This window comes from Dreissena polymorpha, chromosome 7 (assembly GCF_020536995.1).
Source record: "Dreissena polymorpha isolate Duluth1 chromosome 7, UMN_Dpol_1.0, whole genome shotgun sequence".
Lineage (NCBI taxonomy): Eukaryota > Metazoa > Mollusca > Bivalvia > Myida > Dreissenidae > Dreissena > Dreissena polymorpha.
In genome coordinates this window covers 12012475-12019330 of record NC_068361.1, presented here as the reverse complement: position 1 = coordinate 12019330, position 6856 = coordinate 12012475, and the positions used below count along the sequence as shown (strand labels likewise).

General features: G+C 33.4%; 1 long non-coding RNA gene across 1 annotated transcript; it reads left to right on the top strand.

Moving 5' to 3' along the window:
* The first annotated feature begins 4558 nt into the window (after positions 1–4558).
* LOC127838069 (uncharacterized) lies at positions 4559–6522 on the top strand. Its single transcript, XR_008029633.1, has 2 exons — positions 4559–4622; positions 6365–6522. It is a non-coding gene; the product is annotated as an uncharacterized LOC127838069 (long non-coding RNA).
* Positions 6523–6856: the final 334 nt, after the last annotated feature.

Genomic DNA, 6856 nt, shown 5'->3' with positions numbered 1-6856 from the left:
GCATTCTCTATTGAATAGTAACTGCCTGTTATCATATAATGTGAAATAATGTTATTTAGAAAACCTTTTTAAAGAGTGCAACTCCAGATATCAGTTGAGATATTTCCTTTAATACCATCAGCTTGCATATGTTTTATTAATATATAAACAGGACAGTATATAAAACACAGCTCGAAACTTAACAATCATTAAATTTTGGGTCAAACTCTTCAAACGACATTCGGAAACTCACGTAATTCCTCTACCATAACCAATACGGTTTCAAGTGATAAGGTTGCAGCGGGACACAAATCACGTGTTTGACACAAGAGTTAGCCGTCAGCCTACATCAAACTGATGTCAAAGAGATAAACTTCTCATGTTAACCACTAACAAATCATACATAATTTAAAATTAATTTGAGTGCATGCAAACTTAACTAGATTAATAAAACAAAAACAGCGTGCCTTCATTGAAAACAATATTCATGGGCACGTTTGTACACCTCGCAGTTTATTGGACGATTTTGACGAACCTAATATAGCGGCCCATCCACACACAATATCATTATCAATTTTATTGACTCAATAATATTGACAGAATATTTTTTGCCCTTTAAGCGACCCATCCACACACAATATCATTGTCAATTTTATTGACTCAATAATATTGACAGAACATTTTTTGCCCTTTATTAGCCATGTTGACTGTACGGAAATTTTGACGATACTATAAATATTTATTAAATATTATTGAAGGGTGCAAAACACATATCAATAAAATTGACAATTCGTCAATAAATATTTGAGATCTCTGATTTTCATCAATACATTAATGGTGTCTTCAATATCATCCATTCAATATCAATTTTATTGTCAAGCTTCATTATTGACAATAAAATTGACAATGCTATTATGTGTGGATGGGCCGCTTAACATATGGTAAGGAATGGTCAGTTAAGTTTAAATCTATTTATTTAAGCTCGATTGCATCGAAAGCCTAAGGCTTATATAAACGCTCTCGAGTCCATTTCCTGTGCCTACAACCAGTACTTGGTGTCTATGGGGGAGATCTAAAGAACGCTCCCTCTGTGGGGATCGTACCTGTGATCTCCCGGTCGTTAGGCGGACACCATATCCATTACACCACGGCGACCTTTGAATGGTCAGTTTGGTTAGGCCTTTTCGAACGGAAATGACTGGGTCTATAAATAGGTATATATTTCCATAGATATTGTACTAGCGCCAAATCCCCCGGTGTTACAAAAAAATGTTCATGAGTGGACCATTTGCACGGTACTATCTGCCGCTTCGTTGTTGACAATTAATGTAACCTTATACACGCTTTGAACTCATTACGAGGTCTCACTTTCTGGTCGATCATAATCTGGAACAAACTGCTCTAAAGATCTGGTGTTTCGCACAGAAGATAAGAGTCAAAATATTGCATGGGCTATCTAAAATGTTTAAGTGGAGAATAAATTCGATAACACTTCGTTTTGATTTGTAACCTAATGTTCATTTCAGTTTCTGTTCAAAATATATATCTAGTAAATTTTGGCCCGAAACACGTTAACGTTACGTTCTTCATGAGATATAACGCACAATATTTATTGCGCATTGAATTTGACTTTTGATTGGTGAAATAAGTGTACGGATAACGTTGGTGTTTTGGCAAGTCATTACCGCATAAGTGGCTTTAAGATGAAATAGCCATAACAAAACTACCATATATTGAAAAAAATACAACTGAGATTTTGAATTTGACTGTTCTCATGCACTCATGCTACCCCCTTTTTTAATTTTCGATATATAGCACATGTTATTTGCGCATGCGCTTTACGCGGTTTTCAATAGAATTTAGTGGTTGTTAATTTTATTTTCGTTAAGTGCATTATTTTATCCGAGTGCATCCGTGTAGTTACTATACATACAAAGCATACATTCTTCATTAGACGGATACAATCTACAGACAGTGCTGCAATAACAGAATTGCATCTCAAAAACATTATTTCCACAAAAAGAAACATGCCGTGCAAAAGGTAATGCATTTATTCTAAAATAATTGAATTAACCGACTCCATTATTCTTTTGCGATGGGTCGACAATGTAAATTGTGGTAAGTACGTATTATATGATGCATTCAACATGGCCCTCAAGTATATTCCGTTGAAATCCGTAACCCATTCTAAATTCAGATTCTAAATAACGTGCATTATTGATACGGGTATTTGAAGACACCTGTATATATTCATGTAGAGGCCAGCGACTGTTTCACTTTAAGGTTACAAACTGGTAAAATTTATATATAATCATGTGCTGAACAATTGTTCTATACAAATTGTGTACGAAGTTTGTTTCGTTGTCGAACTTTGCATTGACAAAGAAAATAATTGCGAGGAATATAACTAATTAACTGCATCAGCTTCGAATAAAGAATTTCATTACATGAAAACAGAAACTTCAAATTCTTCCGAGTAAATTGTGAACGCTTACCAGTATCATCTTACGATGCTTTAAAATAAATATGTTTATGTTCTTATTAGACTGCGGAAAAAAGCCTTAAGTACCACTCATCCAAAACATATATCGGCTGTTAGATTACAATCGGACGGTGATCTCCTCGTTTCACTGCTTCCAATAGCATTACGCAGAAGAGAAAACAGACCACCGAATCAAAAATTAAAACATCGAAACATTATCGGCTGTGTTGAATTGAATTTCGTTTAAAAATCATTAAATTATTATATACTTAACGTTTTAATAGCATACCTGTCACCACTTAATTACAAAACGTTAATTTAAAGTCATATTCACGAAGAACCGGATTGTTAAGATAGTTGTTCATATTGTGACAGGACATCACACTTTAAATATGGCAAGCCGCAGACTTACTTAATTCAACGGTTTTCTGTTCAACTTGCTTATTACACACGTCGTCTTTTAATATAGGTCTTCATTACATCAAATGTACATACAATTGTTGTTATTTTTATAAACAACTGTCTCAAGTTAGCCTGTGACCTTCATTGCTGCTTCAATGAGATGGAGTTCGGTGTTTACAAATTCTTTTCACTTTCGGAATTACATGCACGATATAAACTTACGCCGTTGTCATTTTTGTAGGATCAAAATCTGAAACAAACTCTTACACAGACAACATTTTCCCACAGAAGATAAACGTAAGAATTAGAACATCCATTTAATGTAGTTTTAAGGGCCCAATATAATAAATTAAGCTTTTGTACATGCGTGGACGTTTGAATAAATGCCATGTTATTGATAATTTTGATAGCATATAATTACATTACCTTTGGTTGTGTAGAATACTATTATGTTTGAAGTTACACACTTGCCTTTAAAGTGAAATAATATAACCGTTAAATATTCAGTGCTGATAAATTGGTAGAATCGAAGGATAATGTAAAAAGTTACCAACAAGAAAAACAGCTCGATGCATATTTTCCTCTTTATGTTTGAGCCTAAATTTTCGCCAAATTGAAAGAAAGATTACCAAATACTATTATGCTAGTATATAAAAACTTCCAACAACAAAAAGTGCCATGCGAATGTTAATTACATCAGAAAAAATCCTAAAGCAAGTTTCATTGGTTTAAAAACGTTAAAATGCTTTCTGGAACTTTTTAGCATCTAAAAATCGTTTCACTATGTCATCTAGGTCCATTTAACAAGTGATATCGAGTTAGGATCGGATTCATTCGGTTACGTTACTTTGCATACTTTGGAGCGCACTTGCCTGGACTTTCTATTTACAACGAGCACGTTGAACATTAAGGGAAAACTCCATTCTTTCCTTGACGCAGTTCCATTTATTAGGTATTGCCCCACATACACTTTGATTTATGCACGCTCTCTTTTTTCTTTTTCTTCCTAAATCGCAGGACGACCTCGCTTAAGCTCCACTAATTAATAACAAATATTCATGAGAACTACTTCATGTTCCGACGCTGTCCGAAGCCGCTCTCGCGTTCGCTCGTTAATGATCGGATATCGGCGCAGGAAATTCGAATGGAATATATTATAAAAAAAATAATAAATAAAAACGAGCATTTTGTTTCTCGTTAATTAAAGGTTACCAGACCACATCTAGCGTTTAAATGTTTGCTTTTGCTATTAGAAACACTGATTTAAATGGGCTACCTTTGTTTTACAATATAAGTCGTCGATTTGTAGTGTTTACGGATCTTTAATGTTCAGAGGTAAGCCCAAATCAACTGAATGATAATCGTAATGTCAGTTTAGGAATTTTTAATGACATGACATGGCATACAAATTTAATTTGACAACGATTTTACAAATCTACTTTAATTCAACAATTATCTCTTTATTCCATCGGACTCAATCAAACGATTCGTACTTGTTAAGATATGATTGGTGAAAAAAAGTTCAACAAGCCGCTTATTAGAATATAACTACGGTATTAAATTTTTATTAAACCCATTATATAATTAAGTTATTCAACTATGACATTTTCTTGTACTTAGGACTTTAAATTATATTAACACATAGTTTGTGTTGGTCTGGCCTGAAAATTATGATTAAAAAATTTGCAACAAGATCATATGCACGCGTGGTAATGAGGGAAGCGGCAGATTTGGAGTTCAACACCACATAGGCGAAATGGTATGTTTTGGGGCAACGAAATTGCACATAACGCATTTAATTATTAAATTCGAAGTATTATTATATTTTAACAGACACAAAAAGACATTTTCTTATTAACCTCGTGCAATACTCACATCCCACATTATACTTAAATTATTATTTACAAACACATGTGTGTACTTTTTCTTCTCTCACTTGTTTAAACACATAGTAGAATGTTTTAATGGCAGGCACATTTTTCTAGACAACCAAATGTTTTGAGTGACACAATTTCAATAACAGTTAAATGCACGCGCTTTTCTAAATAGACATTAAATTATGTAAAAATGAACATAAAGTAGTAGCAATCGTTAACTGAAAGTAATATAAAATAAAATGTACTTTGTTTCATGGAAAAGACACTTCGCATTCATGTACCGATTGTCATTGTAAACGTAGTAACATAACGAGAAGTAACGTTGGTTTATATTAGCAGGTTGATCAAGTGTGTTTTCTATTGATAAATACTTGTATCATGATAAAAAGGAAAGGTGAACAGTCTATTGAAATTCAAATTGTGCTTTAATTTGGAATGGTTCGACTTACTTTGCGAAACTATTACACTTTTCAGAAATATCAATTTGTTGTTTGCTGCGTTTTCGATGTGATTATATCATTGGTCAGTGCAAGTTCAGGTATGCAGATACTGTATCGTGTACTACGGCTTAAGAAACAATGGTTGCGTGTATTTTTCCAATCAATTAAAGATAACATTGGTCATTGAACCATAACAGCACACTATTGCAATAATGATTGGTCATTAAAGAAATGTCATGGATAATATTACAGTAAATGTTGAATTAATAATTCTTGTTTAAGTTTAATACATGCATTGTAGCATGCCCGTGATAAAATCGAGGGCTTTCATACACACGGCTTATTCTTCTTATGCCTTATTCTTCTTATGCCATGATACACAATATAATCTTTTCACAGTTTATTTAACCGGCGGGGCAAATCCTTTCGAAGGAACGGTGCACGCGAAATTCAATGGGTTATATGGAACCATATGTGATGATGCTTTTAATGACATTGCTGCATCTGTCATATGCCGGACGTTAGGATACGGAAGGTCAATACTTTGCTACAACCTGTTACACGATGTAATGCCTTTAATAAAATATTAGGTAAAATACTTTTTTATATCGGAAAAACCTGCGCGTTTAAATAGAAAACACATTCGATTGCACATGTTTACAAATACACGTCTTGTGCGAAATTATTATTCCTATAAAACAGATTATTGTTTATAAACTGACTACAGGTCAATCTATTATTATTTGTGTGCTCCTTGAATTAATTTGCGTATAATTTCATTAAATAATTTAGTTTAAGTTAGTTGCCGAAATTTACATTTTTATGTTTTCCGTTAGTTTATATTAACACAAAAAATTTAAACTAGCAGAAAGCTTTGCAGTCATTGCTTTCTTTTTATCTTAGGGATCGTCAGTTCTTACAACTTTAACCACTTTGTTTGGAACACATTGCTCAGAACGCATGATTAAGACCATTATACTAGTATTTGGTCGTTTTAATATTGTTTTTTACTGCATTCGAGTGATCACCGTTTTTTTCAACATCAATGACAAATGTTTATAATCCACTGAAATATACTATGTAGCAGCAAGTAATAAAAACCAAATTGTCATGTTCTCTGTTTGCTTCGGATCACTTAAAAGACTGAGCCAATTAAATAACTATAATTGTCTTTTTGTGCACAGCGGCAAAGCATTTGGTAACGCGCATTTCGGTGCAGGCACCGGAAACATATTGTTCAATCTTCAATGCTCTGGTTCAGAATTCGACATAGACCAGTGTAGCGCTAGTGGATGGGGTACAACCGGCTGTTCTCATGTGGAGGATGTGGGCGTGAGATGTGGTTAGTGAACATGTTTTCTCAATGTTCTTTATGTACGTGCAAGGGCTTACTCAACTTTGAGTCAAACTATTTAAAAAATATTTTAGTTCATTTGTAAGTGTTCTTCATGATTATTTAATAAACGCTTGATCCTGAAAAATGTAGATATCAATTTTTATCATAGATGTCAAATTCACACAAAGCATAAAGTATCTTTACATTTAAAATGTGTTTGCTTTTGTGCGTACGGAATTGTTAAGGGAAAAATAAAATTCACTTTTCAATATAACACTAATTTATCTCTTCAGTATTTATTATTTTAACAATATATTGCCCAGTGGCCGTATACGTATTT